At 44.8% G+C, this 24,060-nt stretch overlaps 1 long non-coding RNA gene across 1 annotated transcript; it reads right to left on the bottom strand.

The window, feature by feature from the left end:
• Positions 1–617: 617 nt before the first annotated feature.
• LOC308559729 lies at positions 618–23,679 on the bottom strand. The gene is made up of 4 exons (XR_013999199.1): positions 23,344–23,679; positions 21,912–22,005; positions 12,274–12,397; positions 618–832 (listed from the first exon to the last, which is right to left on the bottom strand). It is a non-coding gene; the product is annotated as an uncharacterized lncRNA (long non-coding RNA).
• Positions 23,680–24,060: the final 381 nt, after the last annotated feature.

Below are 24,060 nucleotides of genomic sequence, written 5' to 3'. Positions count from 1 at the left end.
TGCCCATCCCAATGAGCCTCACACAGACGATTTTAATGCACAGCAGCACCCGTAATAGAGAGAACTATGTTGTGAAACTTCAAATTTACTTTTAATTTCATCTCTGACAGACCAAATTGAAGCCATGGGTTATACTCTGCTATAGCCACTTAACACTAGCTGGAAATTCAGGCATCCTCCAGCTTGTAGAAGTTTCCCTCTCTCGTTAGCCCCAGGTCAGGCAGTAGTATCTCCCCTTCTATCTTGACGGTTCTCAGTCCACAGAAAGGGTTCACCTTGACCTTGATGGGGAGTTGGTATAGAAAGAACAGCTGGAAGCCAGTGTCCCGAAGGAACTGGGGATCCAACAGGAGAGCTGATGAGACAGCCACATATTTTCTTGCTGTACATCCATTCACTACACATTTGTTAAGTCATGCTGAGTGAGGAAGGGATTTCATGAAACACACAAAAGCACTACAAGCAATATTTAACTCAATATTTAACTTCTTAAGTGACCAGGCATCGTTTATCCGCTATATGGTTTCAGAGTAGAAAAATAATAGCAATATCACCATTGACTATTATGTCATTTTATTCTCACAATAAACCCATGAGGTACTAAGGTCCCCATTTTACAGATGAGGTAATAGGAGGTTTAGAAAGGTTGAGTAACTTGCTTAACAGTACATAGCAAAAATTTCAGCCCAGATTTATGATTCCCAAGCCTTTGTTTTTTTACCACTGCGCTCGGCTGCCTTCCATTGTCCTGAGAGGTCAGTGGGAAACCTTCAGGAAGGTGAGGCTTGACTTGACTCTTGTGGGCAGTGTGCAGTTTGGGTTGCCTTGGGTTCTGGGAGAAGGTGAGAGAGCATGTTCCAAATTACTGAGTTTATATCCCCAAGGCTTAAAATACTTCCTGGTACAGTTGACCCATGAACAACACAGATTTGAACTGCACAGGTCCACTTATATGCAGGTTTTTTTCAATAAAAACATAAAATACTATAGATGTATTTTCTCTCCTTATGATTTTCTTAATAACACTTTCTCTTCTCTAGTTTACTTTACTGTAAGAATACAGTATATAATACTCATAACATACAAAATAAGTGTTCATCAACTGTTTACGTTATCACTAAGGTTTCTGGTCAACAATAGGCTATTAGTTAAGTTTAGGGGTAGTCGAAAGTTATACATGGGCTTTTGACTGCACAGAGCATCGGCATGTTATTCAAGGGTCAACGGTATATAATAGAAGCGCAATACCTATATAATGAATGAATGGATGGATGGATGGGAAACTGTACAGAGAAAGGCAAGGAGATGGGTATAAGGATGGAGAGCAAGAGCTGGGAAAGGGAAAATGAGAATGGAAAGAAGAGCAAAGAGACCAGAGTGGAGCACAGTGTTCACCGTGGCAAAGGGTAGGATCTGGTGGAACAACTTGATGGGGTGCTTAACATTCTAGGGTGAGGAATTTGGATTTAGTTCTATGCATTGTTATAAAATAAATTCCTAAAGAGGGGCCTGGCAAGATGAAAGCCTTGATTTAGAAGGATTAATCTGATCTAGTGAGCGAGAGGGGCTGGAGGTGGAGGGACTGGAGACAAGGAGACCAGCAGATGACTGCTTCAGTCACGTGAGAACACTGGGGCACTTGCTGTGGAGGATCTTGGGGGTGGGGAGAGCAGGGAGCTCTGGTTGGTGAGGTAGGGTAAGAGCCGGGCACAGACCTTTGTCTTAGTTAAATAGACCAGAGGGTCAGGCATCCTATCATGACTGAATTGTGCACAGCAAGTGGAAGACAGTAGGGAAACATACAAACTTTCTTCATCCACAGCACACTCAGATATGGAGATATTTTGAAACTATCTAGCACAGCCTCACTGCACAAACAGTTATTTTTAAAAATCTTTGGTCACCAGGTCAAAGGAATTGGCTACTGGTCTGAGTAAGTGGTTGTAAGTACTGGTCATCATCTTCATTGACTTGAGGTTTTTTAAAATCAGTTCCTTTGTCAAATTTAGGTAGATCCTCTTGCTAACAAGAGTCATGTACCATACGTATCCATTACTATGGAAACTTCCCTAGCCAGAGGGCCAACTTGTTGAGAACAAGGCCAGGTCTTCTCCTTCTGAGGGAATCTCACCGTGGGTCCAGCACTGGGTACACAGAAATGAGTGCTCAACAAATATACGCTGCCTTGACTTCCTAGTAACTGGGAGAGCTTTCTCTCTAAGTTCTGTACAGAGTTGGAACTTAGCTGCTTCTAGTAAATGCTCAAAGAGCTACTGGAGCTTCAAACATTTGTGCCCAACGTCAGTTCTCTGACTGTACTTTGATCACATACACCTACAGGGGTTTTGCCTTTAAGAAATGCACCGGAGGGCTCTTAGATGTTGGTAGTATTCTATGAACAGAAGAGGATTTGAAAGTGCAGATATATAGACGCCCATTCAATCATTCAACAAAATATTTGCTGCGTCTACTATATACCAGGTACTGTCTACGGCACTAAAAATGTATCCGTGAACAACACAGGCAATCCAGCCTTCATGAAGTTTACCTTCTGGTAGAAGGACACAGATAATAAACAACAAATATAATAAGTAAATTAGTAGGTTGAAAGTGATAAGTGCTACGGAGAAAAGAAAGTGTGGGGAGTGAGAGCGGTACCGCAATTTTAATTAAGATAGAGTAGGCCTCACTGAGATTGTGACACTGATCAGAAACCTGAAGGATATAACTGTCTGTGCTGTCCCTCAGTTATAATACTTTAATTTAAAGTCTATCTTAAAACATCAAACTTAAGGTAAAAATAAAGCATCACCCTATATCCGGTATAAGCCAAATTGGGAACTGGCCCTCTTTTTATGAAACTAATCAGACACATGTTTCATACACTTCCATTTTCACAACAAAAGCTATCAGAAAACTTAATTTTCTAAGGCAGAATGTGTTAAAATACCATTTCCATAACCCTTTTCGTGTGAGAAAGCCCCCTTGTTAAGATTCTGGTCCTCCCTGTGAGTGCCACTCCCTCAGGGTCCATTCTTTCTCTGAAGACAACAATAACAACTACTCTCTTATCAAGATTCAAATCAGAAACCAAAATCTGTAAGAGATAATTAATAGTCAACAGCAAGTCCTAGCATTAATTCAGTGGTATGTGAAGGAGTTATGAAAATTCCCTTTGCCAGAGAAACAATCAACTGTCTTACTGCTCACCTAGTCGCATTAATTTCCCACTCCATACTATACTTCTGGTTTCTATGGGGGAAAAAGTCAGGGAATTATATGTTGGATAAATCTGATATCTGACCAATGATAATAATAATTCATGTTTAAGTACATGTTGTTAAAATGTAACCTCTGTTCCAGGTTGTAAGCTATTGTAGTACGTATGTTTATTTTTAAGACTTTCAGATTCCAAATGGCTCCCAAATCTAGAAAATTGTCTTATTGGTCAGGGATTTGGTCTTGAAGACAACCAATTTAGAGAAAGTTCCTGTGGAAAGCTTTCACGACTCCAGAAACACATGTGTGTCTGAGAAATTAGAAAGTCCATAACGTGTGTTTGTGTTACACAGTTATAACTGGGTTTGTGAACGGTGTTCATGACGACTAGTGGCTCTGCTCATAGATTCATCCCTAATACTGCCACCTCCACGTGTCTACCTCCTGCCTGCCTTCCTCTGGCCATTCAAATAGCTTCACTTCTGAATTTGCTCAACACAGCTCAGGCCTTCCCTAATTCTGAGCTGCCTACAACAGAGCACTTGGCTGAAGCACTTTTGAATATACATGTGAAAGGAAGGAACTCAACTTCCGCTTTTGGGTCATTTGGTAACAGTTGCTCTATTTCCTTTTCTTCTATTAAGCAATTCTATTTGCACAGAAAATATATAACCACCAAGTGATTTTTTAAAACCGAGTATTAAAAGTAATGATAATAAATTAAACTATGCCGGACATTTACATAACCTACCGTGCTCACTGGGCACATCCGGTAATGTGTTGTGAGCCCTTTCAGAGGGGAAATAACAAGGAACTTAAATGACAAAAAAAATTTTTATCAAGAAGAAAGAACAGCAGCAGCAGCAGCATGGCTTGTGATCTGACCTGACAAGAAACACTTCCTGCTTCAAGCAAAAATACTTCGGACCATTGGGCACATGGTCAGGTTGACATTGAATACACCTCTTTATTTTCTCCATCTTTTGCCAGACACTCAATTCCAAGGCTTGATGTAGAACCAATAAATATGTCCTGTTAAAGCACAGGAGGAAAATGGATGTTTTCTTTCACAGGAACCCTCAATTTAGAAACATTTTCCCTTTGACCTACCCATTCTTGAGGCTCCACTCAGGACTTTCCACAGCCACAGAGCAAAGTTGCATCTCACTATAACCTCAACCACCCACTATTGTGTGAAGGACCTAATTGTGACAAGATGAAACAATATGCCCAAGATCCACGGGCAGTGACAGCACCAGCACTAGAACTCAGGCCTCCTGACCCCCGGGCCAGTGCTCTTTTGCCTGAGGATACACATGTAATTAACAGAAGGTGAAATGAGTCCCTGCTTTCTAGCTTCCAGCAACACCCAACTTCCCACCCTTTCTTGCCTCCCTCAACACACCTAGCCCGTGCCTCACACACAACGGCAACATCTCAGTTCGGTATCCAGTGCCTCTTCTAAGTCTTTTGGTTGAGTGCTGCCTGTCTTAGATGCAGGGCTCATATTCAGAATATTTAACTGGTTTGACCCAGGTACTGACGAATCAGAAGGAACACTGGCCAACTGATGGGTCAGCGACCTGGGGGCTCCTCTCCCCTCGCAGTAGCCACTTTAGCTGGAGGAAGGGTAGAATCAGAGGGATCCCAGGAAGGCTCTGCTTACGAGCAGCTTTGGAGGGGAAACTTGTAAAGAATCCAGTCTTCTGTAATTTGTGTGCCACATGTACAGTGCTTTCGATTTATCATTCATTCAACAAATATTAAATACCTACAATATACAGAACCTCATGGGAAAAACAAAGGCAGTCAGACATGCCCTCGTGTCATACCTTCTTTCCTGACAGAATAGATAAGAAATGTACCTCAGTAGCTACACTAGATACCAGAAAGTTGTCTGTGTTTCAAGACAGGTCCAGGAAAATGGGAATGTCAGACCAATAAAGGAGGGATCCTTGGTGGTTGTAGACCAGAGGTGGCTTTCTGGAGGGCTCATTTTAGCTGTGGCTTTTAAAGGGTGAGGAAGAGCTAAAAGCGACCAGCGTTCCAGGCTGTGGGAAGAAGAGAAGGCGCATACGCAGGTGAGAAACGGTCAGGTAAAGGAAGGCGAAGCTAGAATGCATGGGAAGGCATCAGCACCCAGTGGAGGTGGCAGGCAGGTAAGGGAGGGGTGGGCAACCACTGCCTGCTGGTGAGTATTGATCCGCGGAGTTCAAGGCATGCTCCCTGGGAGCCCTCTCATTTCTAAACTGGCCAGGCACCTCCCTCCCTCAGTTCTGACCATACTTAAGAACAAGCAGGCCTTTGCCAAGTGGCCTAAGGAAATTCATACCCTTGCCTGGCTCTGACAGAGCCAGGAAAGTATTGGCGATTGAATGCTGCTCCTGGAATCGCAGCCTGGGAACAGGATGCATCCTCTCAGCAGGCTTGGAGGCAGCCCAGAGCCGAGTCTGGCTCCAATCCAATCTGGTTCTGCAGCCAGAAGGGAGTATGTGGCCATGGGCGGTGGGTGCTCCCTAGTTCCTAGCACAAACTCAATTAGGCTGGGAGTGGGAAAGGGGAGGCTAGGTAAAAAGACAGATCTAAATTAGGAGTAGGCCGAGAACACTGGGAGAAGTCATTTGAGAAGAATGATCCATTCTCAGAGTCTGACGTAGACAAAGTTAGGAGATTAAAAAGTTGCTTCACCATCCTCTACAGTATGAGTTCCTCATAATTTTAGCTTAATGACAGAAACTAGCAATGTGCTAAATGAAAGAGCATGGGCTCCGGAGTTCCACCAATCTGGCCCACGCTCTTTCCTCGTCAGGACAGTATAGTTCCTATTTCCCTAGACACACACTGGCAGGGAGGGTGCATGGGTTCAAGAGGAAAAGGGAAATCAATGACTAATAATTTGTCAGTGCTTCTCTACCATAATGCAGGAAAGACGGTGCTCTGTTCTCCATGACTGTAGAGTCCTAAACAGAAATACCTGTAGAGCAAATGCACATAGGATAACTAGCTACCCTGGTTTGAGGGCTGTGTTCCCTGAGAACAGCCTACTCCCTCTGCTCTTAATCTGCCTTCTGATCTGCAATCCAGCTTCCTGAATGGACTTGCTTTAGAGCATCCTGTATACATAACCAGCCTCAGTTTTCAAACAAAGCCTTTCTCCTGTTGCATTGTTTTTCAGATTGGAGTCTTTAATCATATTCGCAGCGGTCCACGACTTCTTTAGAATAATTTTAAATTTAGTGTTTTCTTTTTAAAGGTATATAAAAATTTTAACACAAGCATTACCTGGATCGCCTTTTTTACAGAGGAATGTCATGTAATATCAATGCCCCGACTGGATTTGCATTTATGATGGTTTTAAAGTCTCATAACATAAGTGTGAATTTAATGTTTCTCAAACTGGGATATAGTCAAGAGTTTACAAGTTTTCAATTTTGGGAGTTTCCTATTATAAATAATTTAGCAAGGTCCCTTATAAGTTTAGGTATGATGAATTGATCCTCAATCCAGCTTAATCATTCTGAGTGAAGAGGCCCAGAAGTTACTGAGTCTGAAAAGGGGAGGATCAGATCTGTGGTGTTTGTACCAATATATTTCCAATCAGTAAAGCAAACAGCCAGATGGCCTCCCAAAAAACTCTACAGTCCTCTCTCTTATGTGACAGATGGATTGTGATTGGTTAATCAGACAAACCAATCTTAGATTCGAAATAAAAGACTTTTAGTCCTAAATCCCTTAATCTCTGCTCTTAAATTTGTAAAATATAGGCAATACTACTGCTACTACCACCACCACCACCACCACCACCACCACCACCACCACCAGGGGTGTTGTGCTAATAATTGCTGGCTTTCTGTCATGCTGGGTCTGTCCAGCCCCACTCCTGATACAGTACTCAAGGGGCTTACAATTTGCCAAGAGGCAAATGAGATGAGAGAGGCATGAGAAAGAACTTTTTGAGAAAGTCTTCCCTGAAGTCTGGAGACTAACTCTGGTGGAACTGTGAAAGTTTCTTTAGGCAAATAGTGCATCTGAGAGACATCTCAGAGTCACATCAGAGTTGCAGTAAGCATGTTTTGGATGCAAGTAACAAAGGAACAAAGGGGACTCAATGGCTCCAGTAACTAGAAGTGTAAAAGTGGATTAGGCTTCAGGTGTGGACCTAGTGGTTCTGCACTGCTCTCAGGGCGATTTCTTTCCGCCCTTCTGCCCTGCCAAACACGGCATTGGCTCCATTCTCAGGCTGGCTCTCCTCATGGGCGTAGGACGGCTGCCAGCAATGCGAGGGCTGCATGCTTCCTCATTTGGAGGGATGCTTCTGCTCAGCTTTCCAAGCAAGAATTCCAAGATTTACCCTGATTAGAATCCTCCTTGACATCTCTTTTCTCCAACATTCCACATCCAATCTATCAGAAAACTGTTGGGTTTACCTTCAGAATATATCCAGCATCCAACCACCTCTCAGCATCTCGCTGCTACCCACCTTATTGCCAGCCATCAGCATTTCACCTGGATTACTAGAGTCATCTCCCAACTGGTCTCCCTGCTCCTGCCCCCGTCTCCACTACAGCAGCCTGAGTGATAGTTTACAAATGAAAGTCAGATCATATCACTGCTCAGAATCCTCCTATGGCTCCCCATCTCACCAAGTAAAAGCCAACTACCTATAAGGGCGTGACCTGGCTCCCCTATAACCTTTCTGACCTCAGCTCCTGACACCCCACCCTCACTCCACTCCAGCCACAATGGCCTCCTATTTCTACTAATATGCCAGGTGTGCTCAGCTTATGATTGGGGACTCTATACTGGCTGTCCCCTCTGCCCAGGACACTCTTCTTCTGGAGAGCTACATGGCTCACCTTTAGGTCACTTTGTCAGTGAGGCCTACCCAGGACACCTCATTGAAAATTGCTATGCCTACAGACCCTCTGCACTCAGGATCCCCTCCCCTACTTATTTTTCCCACAGTACTGCTCACCTCGTATATTTATTGTTTTATTGACTATTTCCTCACAGCTAGAATATAAGGGAGTTTTGTCTATTTGTTTTACTGATGTATCCTCAGACGCTAGACTAGTATTTAGTTCATAGCAGGTGGTTAAAATTTTTGTTAAATGAACAAAAGCATTGGACTGACTTGGACACTCACTCTACTTCTGAAGTCTTGGGTGGGGGGAGGGAGATGGTGCCTAAATCCTTAAAGCTTGGACTAGGACCTACTAAATTGGACTATGCTGGGTGTTTCCAGAGCTTAGATTATGCTCCAAGAAAGAAACTGGTAAGAACTGACAGATAATGAGGTTAACAGCACTTGTAGTGTTTATTGAAGGTGATTATTCTTGGGTCCCATCACAAAACTACAAATCAAAATTTTGAGGGGTGGGGTCATAATCTGTTCTTCTCTTTCTTGTTCCTGTTTATTTTTATTTTTTAAATCAGCAGCCCCCAGGTGATTCTTCTTATCACTAAAACTGAAAATAGCCCTGCCAGGCGTGGCTCAGCAGTTGAGCATTGACCTAGGATGTAGTAGATCACGGTTTGATCCCAGGTCAGGGCACATGCTTGGGTTGCAGGCTCGATCCCCAGCAGGGGGTGTGCAGGAGGCAGCCGATCAATGACTCTTATCATTGATGTCTCTATCTCTTTCTCTACCTCTCCCTTCCTCTCTCTGAAATCAATAAAGACATATTTAAAAAACAAAACAAAACTGAAAATAGTTGGGAATATATGTAAAATGCTTGACAGGAGCAACACAGGTGTACTGGGAAACATAACTATACTGTGACAGAGAATTGAGATATAATGAGTGGTATTAAGTTGACAGAAGAAAGAATGTATAAACAGAAGATGTTCTTGCATTTAGGAAAAGGAAACCCAAAGAGCGAAATTTGGGGAGTGTTTTTCTAGGACTGTCCAAAGGACAAAGACTAGATGTAGGGATTACAGATAATCTGGTGCCTAGCCAGGGTTATGAGATAATTCATCAAGCTCTGCAATGTGGAATAGTCTGCAAAACCACCTGTGTTAGTTTGTTAAGGCTGCTGTAAAAAGTTTAAACCAACTAGCTGGTTTAAACTACTTAGTGTCTCAAAGTGCTGGAGGCTAGAAGTCTGAGATCAAGGTGTTGGCAGGATCTGTTCCTTCTGGGTGAGGGCTGTGAGGAAGAATTTGTCCCATGCTTCTCCCCTGGCTTCTGGTGGTTTGCTGGCAATCTTTGGTGCTCCATGACTTGTAGATGCATCACCCCGATCTCTGCCTTCATCCTCACATGACACCCTCCTTCCATGTGTGTGTCTGTGTACAGATTTTCCCTTTTTACAAGGACACCTGTCAGATTGGATTAGGACCCACTCTACTCTTAATCTTAAAAAATTCCATCTGCAAGGAATGTGGAAATAGTTCCAAATAAGGTCACATCGCAAGGTATTAGGAGTTAGGACTTCAACATATGAATTGGGACACAATTCAACCTATAACACTGACCTTTTCTCTGTTGTGATTTTGAGATCACCAAACAACTTTCTAGTTACTAGGAGTGTCCCCAAGTACCAAAGATTTAGCAGTGATGGTCCTGGAAAACATATCCCTGAGTCTTCTGGTCACTGGAGATGAATGTCCCCACTGTGAACAGGGATTCTGTTCACTTAAGAGTCTTCAGTGAGTCAGGCTAGCATGAATCAGTTCCTGAGAGTCTGGTCACTGTATTGACAGTGTGAGTTTTGGGGACTACACTGTTTGCAGAATTAGGCCCTCATTAGGCCTGTTTGCAGAATTGGTTGGCTCCTCTCTCTGACATTACTGTGTCCTCTCTATAACTACGAAAGGGAGCTCCATCTTAGGAGATTCACAAAAACAGATAGTGAAGCCACGAGATGTTCCTCATGCACATCCCTCACCAGCCCCGTTTCCCAATGATCTCCACACCATACCTACTTCTCAGGCTCCAGGTCTGACAACCTCAAAAATGATGGATGTCATACTGTGCGCCCTCATTACAAAGGGGATAGAGATACCTGAGTGGCAGGTGGGGATTCCCAGATATTTGGCCACAGACAGTCCATCCTTTCACTGGTCCATCTTCCCTACACAATAGACATTTTTGAAAAGTGGTAAACTTCTGAGAGCTCATCCTACAAGCCAGAGTAAATAAAGCTGCCAACCCAGGAAAATACCCACCTGCCTTTACTAAGCTTTCTGACAAGAGAGCCAAATAACTTTTGTATCTGGGAGCCTCCAATGAGGAGAAAGAAGGTCTTGATTTTAACTTAAATATTCTTGCTTGTCAATAGCCTTTTCTGGCTTCATCAAATAGCTTTGGGTCTTATTTCCCTAAAAAGAATATGGGGCTAAGACTCAGTGGAGGATCTCAGAAGCTTCAGACATTGTCATAAACTGGGAAAAATGTTTTCTTAGATTAATTTAGACATTTTATCAATTAATCTCCTTGCTCTATCCATAAAAAAAGATATAATCAAATGGACTTAAAATGGCTCAGTTATGGTTGGTTAAATATGTAACATGAACTCTGTGGGCCATTAACACTAATTCTAAGCTTGAGAGTTTTACATCCAGGTCAGGTTTCTTTAAAACTGAAACCACAACAGTCAAAATTTGAGTACAATGAGATTTCCAAACCCTACGGGTTGACCCAGAATTTAATCCAATAAAATTTTAATACAGTTAGAAGCCTTCTTACCAGAGCACTGCCTAACCAGCTCCCTGGATGAACCTTCACTCTCTATCCCTCTCTAACCCCCGCTGATATCAGGTGTACAGGAGGCTAGGAGGCTACTCTTTAACACAATATTTTTCAAATTGTGATTCTTCATATCAGTTTACTGGGTTGAAATAAATTCACTGGGTCATGACTAGCATTTTGAAAATGAAACAGTACAGAAGGTTGAATTGTATGCTTAGAATCACTTATTTCTTCTCAAATGTATTTACTGCCTCAAAACAATGAAATATGAGTGGGGGGGAACCCCAAACAAATAAAAAAGGACATGAAAAGTTATATAAAAAAATTACTTAAAAATAAAGTTGAATAGTTTGAAAAGACTATAAAGGCAGGTCACTTAAAAATAAATAATAAAAACTGATGTTAAATTAGTTGCAAGCTAGAAAACTGTAAAAGATGAGGAAGAAATTGTAAAGCCTAAAAGACAGTGATACGGTTTTACAAGTATCTTTAGCTCTCTCTCCGCTGTAGAAAAACAAAGACTAGAAATCTTAAACCCAATATATCAAGAGTGGGGCTAATGCAAGAAAAACAATGAGTAATTTCAATCAGAGCACCCACACAGTGAGCCCAACACCTAAAGACTAGGGAATGATTGTACAATTACACGCTTTAAGTAAAAATAAAAAGTTTAAGGTTTAACATGTTTTATAATTTCAATGATACCTGATAAAAGGACACATATTTTTAAATTTTGGCCAGTCCTTATAATATGGTGAAACAGGACTTGAATGTTATAAATTCATTGCACCTATCAATGAAGATAGAAATCACAAAGCAATCCCTTAATGTGTCAAAGAATACAGAAAAAAAAGTTTCACATTAAGGACACTTATAAGCTAAAGATTCGTAACCAGCCCAGATAACTAATTTTCTGCAAAGCTTTTCCTGCCTCCTCCTTCGCATGGTTCTCTTGCGGCAATAGAACTGGCTACTCCTTTGTGTCCCATTGGCTGCTGTAAGTCTGTCTACTGAGGGACCTACCGAAATAATTCTCTAAACATTGCTGTTTATATACGCATGTCCATCAACTAGACCCAAAGCTCCTGAAAGGTAAGGACCAGGTCTTGCTGGGTATTGGAGGCCTGGTGCTTGGTAGGTGCTTACTAAACATTTGTTAAATGAATGACCCTGTGCACAGATAAATTAAAGTGTTATCCTACTTTTCAATAAAATGGAAGGTAACAGAAATAATTTGGAAATTTTTAAAAAGTGTTCAGTAATAGAGGTGGGAGGGCCCTGGTGTGGCACTGGAAAGGTCGAAGTTCACTAGACTGTTACAGCTTGGTTTCAATAACCATTAAGACCATTTCACTCACTTTGCCTTCACTCTGGATTGAATATGAAGCCTTCTGTGATTCTGGTTTCCTGCCTGGGATCTTGTCTTTACACTTCAAACTGATGAGTTTACTTTGTAGCACAAGTCAGAAAAGATTGGCTGTTCTGGAAAAACAAAAAACAGGATATGCTTTACTCTCAAGATATTTTTCCCCCTCTATCTCTAAAGACCCAAAATATGATCATTTTATCACCTAAATTTTATACATAATTAAAGTACTTTTCCTGAGTTACGGAGTAATACATACTGACTGTGAAAAAGTTGGAAAGGACTAAAAATTATAAAGCAGCAGGACCCCCCCCCCATAATCCTACAACACCCCGACATCAACTCCAACACCTGGCAGGCTCACATGTGAGGGGCGGTGAGACGGGGTAGGGGGTGTGCTGGGAGCATAGAATGAGAGGCAAGAAGGGAAAACAAATGGGGCAAACGTCACTACCTAATAATAAAATTCCCAGGAGATCACCATGAGCAGGGCAGGGCTGAGGGCAAAGCTTCTGGACCATATTTGAGATTCTCAGCACTTGGGTCATATTGTAAACTGGGGCTTCCCTGAGGACCTCCTGCCCTTTCGAACTGGGACAAGTTGCATGACCTGCAGGTAAGCCTGACTTCCCACCCCGCCACTTGCTAGAGGTTTGGAGAGGGTGGGTCATGGAACAAAGGCCCTTATCCTGCTCATCCTCCCCCCACTACATACGCCTCCAATCTGGAAGGGCGACAGCACACCCTTCCTCCACCAATTCCCAACATGGGGCACCCCGAGACGAAGGCCTCGTTTCCAGAACCGGGGCCCCTTGGAGGGGTGGGCTGAGGGCTGGGGTACGCGGCGCCCAAGCCCACGCGAGCTCGCGCGGCAGACCCGCGCCGGGGCGCCAGGGGCGCCAGGGGCGCTGCGCCCGCCCCCCGCAGACAGGCGCCCCGAGGCCGCGGCCCCCGGCCGGCCGCCCGACTTCCGCCCACTTTCCCCGGCCGCCGACGCCCCACTACTGTCCGGGCCCCCGGGGGCGCGCGCCCAGCGGGCCGGCTGAGCAGAGTCTGCGCGGAAAGCAGAAGGCGACTCGGTCGCGGCCTCCCTCCCAGCACTTCGAGGGCCAGGCCGGCTTCGGGCGGCTCCTCCGCGGGGCCGGGACCCCGGCTCCCCGCCTCCCAGCCCGGCCCACCCCACCCCCACCCCGGGCGGGGGCTAGCGCCCGTCCTCCCCCTCCCCGCTCCTCTGCGCCTCCCGCTGCCTCGGGGCCCCGCTATCTCCTCCGGCTCCTCCCTTCCCCTCCCCCCACCCCCGCGGCTCCTCCACTCCCCGCTCCCGCTCGGCGCCCCCGCCCGCTTCCCCCTCTGCCCCCTCCCCTCTCCCCTCCGTATCTCTCCCGGGCCCCCATCGCCTCCCCTCCCCCTCCCTGCTCGGTCCCCCCGAGTGCGCTGGGCCGGGAAGGGGGGCGGCGGAGGTGGAGACCCCCCCCAGGGAGCTGGAGGCTGGGGAACCTCAGGCCCGGCCGCGCCGCCCGCCTGTGACCCCGCGCTCCCGACCCAGAATCTTCAAACGCTGAGCCAGTGACCCCCGCCGGGCGGGCTAAGGGCGCGCACATGGGTTTTCGAGGAGGATCTTAAATTAAGCTTTTCGCACGAATGGCTCCTTCCTTTGGACGGGGGAAACCAAGAGGCAAGGTGGCAACTCCATAGAGAAAATATCTGGACGCGGATGGGGCCCCGAGGCACGGTGGAGAGTGGGAAGGAGTTAGGTCACGTAGCCAAAGTCCCAGGTCAGACCAGCTTGCCTGTGCCCTGGGCCTCTTCAAGGGGACCTGCGCCCGCGAAGTCCCTGTATGTGGCCTCCAGGCCCTTGAGGCGCTAGAACCCTTTTAGCGCCTTCCCGTGGTGTCCTTAAGGCTTCGCTAGAGAATAGTGGAGCCAGTACTTTAGGTTGGGGGAGGGGATTACTACCCTGAATCTGAAGAACTTAGAGCCAGCATTATGATTTGAGCAAAAAGCAAACTGATGTGCTCAAGAAAAAAATCAGTTGGAGCTATAGGACGCTGGTGGGATCTAGAGTAAGAAGATTGGCTTAAATCTCAGCACTGCCTCCGACTACTTTTAGGCCTTGAATGAGTCACTGAAGCTCTTTGAGACCATTTCTTCCCCTATCAAATGGAATAGTAGTCCCTACCCTCAGGCTGTTGTAAGGAGAAACTGAGAATGCATAGGATAATGTGAACTATCTTCTCAGATTTATGGCCTTGTTTAAGGAGAAAAAAAAAGGACTAGCTTAACCCTGACTTCCAAGGAGACCACAGTGAAAGTCACATTTCCCAACACTGTTTGAGCAATACCCTGAAGGAGACCCCAGGGACCTGTGTGCCTGCCACAAAATTCTTGCAAAATTGTCTTAACCAGGACAGTTGTATTTCACCATCATTTTTAAAAATAGCTTGCCATTTAGTACATCTGAGAAGAGGGAACGTTATGAATTAAAGATTATGCCAAAATAGTGAAAAGGTAGATGAAGATTAGGAAGCATTCAGTTAAACCAAATAAAGCAGGTGGTTGTTTTACTACAGAATTCCTCAGGGCCTTTGATATGTGTATTATGACTCAAAATAGAGTCCCAGGAATCAGCATTTGAGGACTGATGGATCTGTCAAGAAATGCACTTGAGCAACAAGCCTATCCTTTACTTGCATCCTCACAGGCAGGTTGGACTAATCTCATACTCAGATTTCTAAACTTTTGGACTTGAGGCAAGTCATGGGCATTTCACCTTCCTCATCTGTAGCCAAATGCTTGCAAAGAATTAAGCATCATAGATTCTTTTTTTTTTTTTTTTTAAATATATCTTTATTGATTTCAGAGAGAGGAAGGGAGAGGGAGAGATAGAAACATCAATGACAAGAGAGTCATTGATCGGCTAGCCCGCAACCCAGGCATGTGCCCTGACCGGGAATCGAACCCTGATCGCCTGGATCCTAGGTGGATACTCAACCGCTGAGCTACGCCTGGCCGGGCAGCATCATAGATTCTTAACCAAGCTTATCGCATGCCTATGTGCCAGGCATAGCACAGGGCTATAGGTAAACAAGCACATAAAACAAGTAATACTCCAGTTCTCAAGGAGTTTCCAATCTCAGATTTGTGCTTACAAATCTGACAATGACACTGAGATCGGCTATTCACTGTGAGCAGCTGTCAGTTGGTCCAGAGCCAGGGTCTGGTCTCAAACTCACGTGCCTACCAGGGAAGAGACAGGTAGTCCAAAGGCGAGAGGCTGGGCCTGCAGAATTGGGAAAGATAGGCCTGGTCTAAAGGGGGAGCCACCATGAAGCATTTCACTGGCATGCAGGGCCAGGTTACGACAAATCTTTCAAGAGAAACCAGAAATCTGAATTTTTATGTGAAATTACCTGATTTCTAAATGTCAGCTAATTCAGACTTAGAAAAACACTTGCAGGGCCATCAAAACTCATTGTGTGGGCCTGCAACTAACTACCCATGTCACCAAAAACTACTCAAAAGTGTGGCAACAAGAAAGTTGAGAAATACTGCTTTATAGCTACTATCATTAAAGAGAACGTAAGTGCCAGGTTAATAATATTTAATTTTCCTAACTATCCAGAAATATTTATTACGGGCATAATATGTGCTGGCCTTACTGTTTTGCTTGTAATAACCTATATGAATACATCATCAGGATACTGTACTTCAATTTATCCACCAAAAAACAAAAACAAACAACTTGGCTCCACCCAAGTAGCAAAAAACTACATTTTCCCAAGCAAAGCAAATGAATAAAAACAGTGAGGGGAACTGACATGATTGCTGAATTCAAAATATTGTTCTATGATCCCATTCCTTTAGGTTCTCAGAATATTTGGTTTGGGGGAGGAATCCTGGCGTACACACATGCTGTATTTATGTAATCGCCAATTGTGTTTTAAAACTGTTGCCCAATACAGTTTTCATGCGTTTTGCCAAACATGTCACCCAACTACAGTTTTTCTGTTTGTTTTTTAAGGGATGGTGCTGTGAGCACAGATGCTAAAGGGTTCCTGAAGAGGAGCCCAAATGCCCTCCAGCCAGTTTGGCTGAGATTCTTCCAGGAGAAGAAAATTGGCAGTTGATTAATTTGGTCAAGACCAAAAATTAAATTATTTTAATTTTCAAATCGTTGGGAGGGGGTGTTGGATTTGTGAGGAACAGAGGAAAAAAGTAAGGAAAGGAGAGAGAGTGAGAGCTGACAGCCCCTGCAATGTGCAGGCTGTGAGAAAGTGTTATCTGTTTCGCAGACAGAGAGCGTAAAATAGGCAGATTTACCCCACCTGTCTCTTAGCAGATAATCAAGCTCTCTACCCACTTCACGGACAAAGTTAATGTAAAGTCAGCTTTCTGTCTTTATGTTGCCTTCATTACAAAAGTAGAGCCTTCCCTGCCCCAAGCCACATCTCCCATTCACGGTCCAGCCTCTGCCCTCACCTTCTCTACAGAAAAAACTCCTATTAAGGTCACTAATACCTTTTCTTTGGCCAAACCCTCAATGGTTAATTTTCAGTATTTTTCTGAAACATTTGACACTACTTACCCATCCTTCCTTTTCTGAAACGATCCTGTCTCCAGTTCTGTGTGTCTCTCCTATTTCTCTGACTACCCTTTCTCAGTCTCCTTTGTGGGCTCCTCACTCTCCAGTGGTTGAGCGTCGACCTAGGATCCAGGCGATCAGGGTTTGATTCCCAGTCAGGGCACATGCCTGGGTTGCGGGCTGCAGCCGATCAATGGTTCTCTCATCATTGATGTTTCTATCTCTCTCTCTCCCTTCCTCTCTCTGAAATCAATAAAGATATATTAAAAAAAAAAAAAAGTTAACTTCTGCCCTGGCATGTTTGCTCAGTGGTTAGAGCGTCGGCCTGCGGACTGAAGAGTCCCGGGTTCAATTCTGGCCAAGGGTATACACATACCTTGGTTGCAGACTCGATCCCCAGCCCCTGTCAAGGTGAGTGTGGGAAGCAGCCAATCAACGTGTCTCTCGCACATCAATGTTTCTCTCCCTCTCTCTCCCTCCCTTCCACACTCTCTGAAAAAAGAAATGAAAAAAAATATCCTCCTGTGAGGATAAAAAATAAAAAAATTTAAAAAGTTAACCCCTGCTTTCCTTCCTGGATGAGGTTATCCATGCCCACAGTTTCTATTATCACATGGACACTAGGACCCAGATCTGTTTCTCAAGCCCATTCCTCTGTCCTGAATTCTAGGTCAGTGTGTCCACAATATGTCCAAAGACAAGACATCTCCAAAAGGGATCCCACAGAGTCCCCACACTCATCATGTGAATAACTGAGTGTATCACCTTCATCCCAAATCCTGCTTGTCCTCGCCTATCCTTGTTCCTGGTGATGATGTCTGTTACCTACGCTAGAAACCCAGGAGTCATCATCATAAGCTCCTCTTCTTCCTACATCGCCCACATCGGGTCAGTTTGATCTCAGCAGTCTGTCTCCTGTTCACCGCCATACAACCTCGGTGTAGTTCATGTCTCCTCTGGACCATGCATTCAGTAGTAGCATCACTTACCACCCTAACATCACTCACTTCCTGCCTGCAGTCTCCTGACAGCTAGAACAGTACCACCAGAATGACTGAACACACAGCGGTTCACATCACTCCCTGCTTGAAGTCCTTCAGGGCTTCCCACCATCTTTAGGATCGAGTTGAAACTACCTTGCCTTGCAAACAAGGTCCTCTCCAGCCTTCCTTCTCACTGCTTCACTCTTTGCATGTTATACCCCAGTAAAAACTTTACTGTTATACTAATGTTGGTGGGATCCAAATGTTTGCAATTCAGCATCTTTGTCAGCATTAAGCCTTTACCTAGAAAGACTCCTATCTTCCTTACACACAGGGGCCCCTCCTAATATAGTGAGCCACCTACCACAGTATCCTTGAGATGGTTTTGCAGGACCCACTGCCTGCCTCCACCCTGCAAACTCTTGATTATTTAACATCCTGCACTCTCACATTTCCCAGCCACTTTCACTTTCATCCTCTTGGACCTGGTGAACTCTAATGTTTGTCAGTAGTGAAGAGAAATGTGTCCCTTGCTGTTAGAAGGACTTGCAGCCAGCGTCATCTTATTTTGAAGAAAACTGGCTTCATGAAGAGAGCCTGGTTTCTTCTAGAGGCCCTTGTCCATTCCACTCCTGTTCCCAGCCAGGTTACAGTGGGGTTTTCCTCATAGAGAGGGAAGACCCCACCTAGCTGAGGTCAGCTGACATCATCATCACCATGGATGTTGTTGGTCAGGATGAGGCTAGCTCAAGCATTCATGCTTTTCAAACGTGAGTTTGTTAAGAGAAAAATATTAAAGAAATGATAACCCATATGGTTGTGAATAAGGCAAAATCACAAAGGCTGTTCACAAATGTCTGTGGTTGGGGAAACATCCATGCAGTGAATAATTTAAGCCTGTGTCAAGGAGTGCTCTGAGGGCTGAGGGAGACTGGGGTCTGAGCTGAGTGAGAGAATGGGAAATGAGACCCTGAAAGGGTCTTTAAAATGATAGTAAGAAAATCCTAACAATTATGACAAGAAGACTCTCTGGGGTTTTCAGCAGGAGGGAAGGAGTTTTCATGACACTGTGTCCTACAGTGAAGACAGGGCAGGCATTGCTTGGCATGCTTCACTCCGTGGGCACAGAGGAGAGGAGCACAACTGTCACTTTGCAGCAATAAGTTGCCAATTTAATTATCTATTAATGTCCTGCAAATGGTACGTTGTTATTTTCTCCAAGAAAACATCTTCAAATTGTCAACGGTCTCCCCTGCGTCCTAATTATTGTGTCACTAACTGTGTTGGTTCCACTTTTTTTTTCTTCTACAAAATGGGTCCCTCAGCATTGGCTGATCATAGTTATCATTTTTTAATGGCCAAATTTGATGGATTTATAAAGAGTTTCCCCAATGCTGCCGACCATTTGGGCCTCATGCATCACTGCGAGGCAAATGTGAATCGAGTAATTCTCTCAGCCATTTGTCAACACCTCAAAGGACAAAATGTCAGGAGCACATGACAGTGATCAAACTAGTTGCGAATTTGAATTTGGCTATATTCCTTCTAAGGATTTTAACTATATGCTGTTAGCCATCTATTACCTTTAAATTTCATATTTTAAAAAAACCTAAATAGTTTAATTTTTCTACCCTAATTCTTGGCATACCAACCATGGGTAGGTCAACATCAAAGGAACATGTGACCCAGCCTAAAATAATAATTACAAAAACAATAATGGCTGACAGTGAACAAATGCTACTATATATTAACCCCTGTTCTGAATGCTTTGTGTGTATTGACTCACTTAATCCAACAAAAACTCTATGAGATAGTTACTGTTGTTATTCCCATTTTACAGATGAGAAATTGAGGCACAGAGTTTTATTAAGGTTACATAGCCAGGCAGTCTGCCTCAAGCCCATGCCCTTAAAACCAGTTTCCCCCATCAGAAGCAGCAGCATTTCATGATCATCAAAACTATTTATTGAATACTGAGGGCAAGCTTGTGAACTTCATCACAGTCATCCTCACACAAACCCCATAAGGAAGTGTGATTGGTCCCATTTTATGGAAGAGAACACTGAGTCACATCACTAGTAAGTGCCGAGGCAGGGACAATGGGTCATCGTCCTGGCCACTGTGAAAGTTGCCTATAAGGAAAGGATTCTGATCCCGGCAGAGCAGCAGGCCCTAAATAAAAGTCATCAGCAGAGAAATTTAAAATACCTTGGGGGGCCCTCTGGGGAAATGGTAGATTCTAGGCCGGGGCAGCCAGGGTTGAAAATACAAGCTGCCTTAGCTGGTGTTTCTCAGTGGTTAGAGCATTGGCCTCGGGCTCAATTCCTGGTCAAGTGTACATACCTGGGTTGCAGGTTTGATCCCTGGCCCTGGTTGGGGAGGGTGTGGGAGGCAACCAATCGATGTGTGTCTCTCTCTCTCTCTCATTCTCTTCCCTCCCTTCCACTCTCTCTAAAAAGCAATGGAAAAAATATCCTCAGGTGAGGATTAACAAAAAAAAGAAAATACAGGGTAGCTTCGGGCATTTTATAGTGACAGTAAAGCAGTGCCCAAACAAAGCAAAACACAAAAAGGATGGGCATGTCGAAAGGACATCGGAGCAACCTGAAAGAGCTCCCAGTGTCCAAACTGGAACAATCCGAGCAACCAGATGAATAACAATAGCATTAGATTATAGCTCAAAGAAAAAATAAAAACCCATGAGTCCATATTGATATAAATAAATGATTGAATACATGAATAAATAAGTAGAAGAAACAAACTGTCCTTACTAAAGGATCCAAATTGTAAATGTAGAAGGAATGAGGTAAGCAGAAAATCATTCGAGCCCCACAGCAATAACTGCCACAAGCAAGATGCACAGAGGAATGGGAAAATTAGTGGGTGAGACATTAAAGAGAAACAGGATCTTAGTATTGCCTCAAAGCATCTACCCCCAAATCTTAATTAATTACATGGGCAGTTTTTTAATATATGTCCACAAATTCTCAGATGCTCCTTCCTCCACAAAGGAACTTAATTCCTATACCCTGAGTGTGGGCGGGATGTAATGACTTACTGGTGACAAGTGGAAGATGGAAAAAGAAAGTTAGCAGCTTGACAGTGGCAAAACCTGGCAGACACCACCTCAGCCAAGTGATTAAGGTTAACGTCGTTTGGAATGTCATGTTCACATATGAAGCCCTGACGCGATGTCATGAGAAAGGCACTTCCCCTCTGGGGTCTTCCTCCCCAGAATTCATAACCCCAGGCTAGTCATGAGAAAGCATCAGGCCCAAAACCCAAATTGAGGGACATTCTACAAAATACATGATCAATACTCTTCTAAAGTGTCAAGGTCAGGAAAAACAAGGAAAGCCTGAGAAACTGGCACAGATTGGAGAAGACTAAGGAGACATGACAAGCAAATCCAACATGGGATCCTGGACTGGATTCTAGACCAGAAAAAAGACAACAGTGGGAAAAGTGGTGAAATCTGAATAAAGTCCGTAGAAGAGTTAATAGTCTATGTCACCGTTGGTTTCTCAGTTTGGATAACTGTACCATGGTATGATATTAACATTAGGGGCAGCTGAGTGAAGGGCCTAAGGGAACTCTGGAGATGGCTTCAAAGAGGGGAGTGCTAAGGAGCTGAGGAGCTGGATAGGAGACTACGGATAATACCTTCAGTGTGTAGATTGCTTTGTAACCAGTGCTTCTGTGTGTTCTCTCGTCAAAACTCACCTCAGTTTTATGGTTTTTCTCTATTAGCTTTTGAAAACCTGGAAGGGGATTAGAGAAACAGGTAGCCGGGCTAGGGAGTGGGAGAGTGGGCATGGAGACCTCTCCAGTTGATGGAAAAACTGAGAAAATCCGAATACAATGTCGACTTTAGTTACTAGATCATGATTGCTTTGTACCGTGCTAATAGGGAAGCTGAGTGTGGAGTATATGGAAACTCTCTGTGCTACTTTCTCAATTTTTCTGTAAAATTAGAACTATTCTAAAAAATAAAGTTTATTTAAAATTTAAAATAAAATATTGCCCCACCTGTGCTCCTAAAGTAAACAGGGCACAGAGACTTACCAAAGTTCAGCAGAGGTGCCCTGGTTTGGCTCCAAGGGACTTGTGATGGTGCCCAGTGGGACAAGTGGCAGAAGCACAGAGATGACAGAAGGACCTGGAGGAGAGGACATAGTCATAAGAAAACGGAGAAGGGGGTGGGGGGAGAGCCAGTGAAGGATACCCTGCACTTCAGGCCATTTGTTTTACTTGGCTTCCCTGCCCCAGCATCCGTTCCTCTCACATGCTCCTCTTCCTCCTGCCTTTGCCTTCTACAGACCGCAGAGGATGCTAGACGTCTGTCTGTCCCTCCAGGTTCCTTCTTCACTCTTGTCCACCCTGCTCTGTGCCCCAGGGGACTTCCTGCCAGTGGCTTCCCGGGGGCTGGCCAGTGGGAAGCGTGGGCAGTGCTCTGAGAAGCGAGGAGAGTGGGGTGGGAACCCTCAGGCTCCTTCCCCGCCTGTGTGCATTGCCTGGCCAGGTCCCTCTGGCAGAGGCCACAGCCCCTCCCACAGGCGCCCTCACTGGCTTCTGGTGATCGCCTCTCCTCCTACGCCATCGGGCGTAGGCACGGGTGGTGGTTCCCCACACTGGGGCATCCTTGGTTGCTACACCATTCCTTGCCTGCTTCCCTGAAGTCTGCCTAGGTCTTGGGAAACCTTCCCATTGTTAAACTCCTCTCCATTAGCCAGTGGGGTGTGTCATCTGTTTCCTGCTAGGGCCACAACTGATAGAAAAAGTGACTCGTTGTGTTTATTGTCTATTGTTTATCTTTCCTTTTAGAATACAAACTCGATGGGGGCAGAGATTTTGTACGCTTCCTTCCCTGCGGCGGCGCTCAATACGTGTGTGTTGAGTATATGAGGGAATGCTCATTTGACCTGGACTGTCTCCTGTAGTTCATGTGGCTGGTGGCTACCGGCAGCCTATGAGATTCCTTTCTCTAGCTTCTGCAGCCTACTCAGCCCCAGAAGAGTTAAGAGAGCAACTCGATGGTCTTGGCCGTTTCCCTTGTCCAGGGGAATTGTAATGCTGGTCTTTCTGGCCTTCTCTCTCCTGCACGCAAACTTGGCAATGTGTGCCTTGCTTTTATACATTTACATGTCCATTCCCCTGCAAACTTTCTGTTTCTTGGATAATAGAGCTACAGTGTTCTCACCAGGCCCTTACAAACTTGCAGCTTACGAAAGAGCGCTGGCCCCGAGCCGAGGGAGCCTCCAGCTGCTGACTGACCCGGCCTGGAAAGTCAACTAGGAAGGGAAGCCGGTGTCCTAATCCTCTCCCAACCCGCCCTAAGTAGGCTTATCCGGTGACCTGTAAAACCAAATTAGTAAAGGGACACTTTAATTCCGGCTCGCCAGAGAGCTTCTAAAATCTTTAAGAAAGCCAACACAGCACATTTCTGTGCTGGGGGGCTGAGAAACATATCCCATTTCCAAAAGCAAAATGTCCTTACTTTTCCATGGTTTCTCTCACATCATTCAGCATACAGAGGTATTTCCTGAGGCTTTCCCAGGGATCCCCAGCGAAGGTGGGAAGCAGCTTGTGAGAGGGAGAAAAATACGGTGGCCAGCGAGGTCAAGTGATTTTCTCCCAGTTCTGCCAAGTCCAGTCCCAGCTCTTGCCTCCTGACTCGAGCACAGGGAATATTTGCTCTGTTATTATTACCCCAGGAGCTGGCTTATTGCACAACATCAGGAAATAGTCCATATGAAATCCTGGCCCACAGAGCGTACATGTTCTGCTTTTTATTCTGCAGCTTTTTAATAAAGTGTGTTTTCCTTTCCCATAATGTCATCTGGAAGCAATTCCTCCCAACAGCTGGATTTGCTTTCACAATTGGTAAACACGTAAAATGGAAGGCAGGGGAAGATGCGGAGTGTCACCAGAGAGCCTCTTCCCCACCCGCTTGGCTCACGTTCTGAGGCTTATCTGGGGTCTCTGCACAAGCCTCATCAAAACTGAGAATGTCTTCAAACAAGCGACCCACACTGCAATCCCTCCTTCAGAGGGTCAACATGTTCTTTGGGGAGAAATTTTCTGAATGCTTTGCAGATAAAATTGATCAGATGCAGACCAGACTGCCAGCTGCCAAGATCTCCGTGCTGCATGTGGAGGCCAGCAGAGCAGCATCGACAAGTTCCCACCACCCTGGTACAGCCAGGACCTCTGT

This window comes from Miniopterus schreibersii (assembly GCF_964146895.1).
Source record: "Miniopterus schreibersii genome assembly, chromosome: 7".
Lineage (NCBI taxonomy): Eukaryota > Metazoa > Chordata > Mammalia > Chiroptera > Miniopteridae > Miniopterus > Miniopterus schreibersii.
Note: the sequence above shows the minus strand (reverse complement) of the source record. Positions and strands in the feature narration are given on the sequence as shown.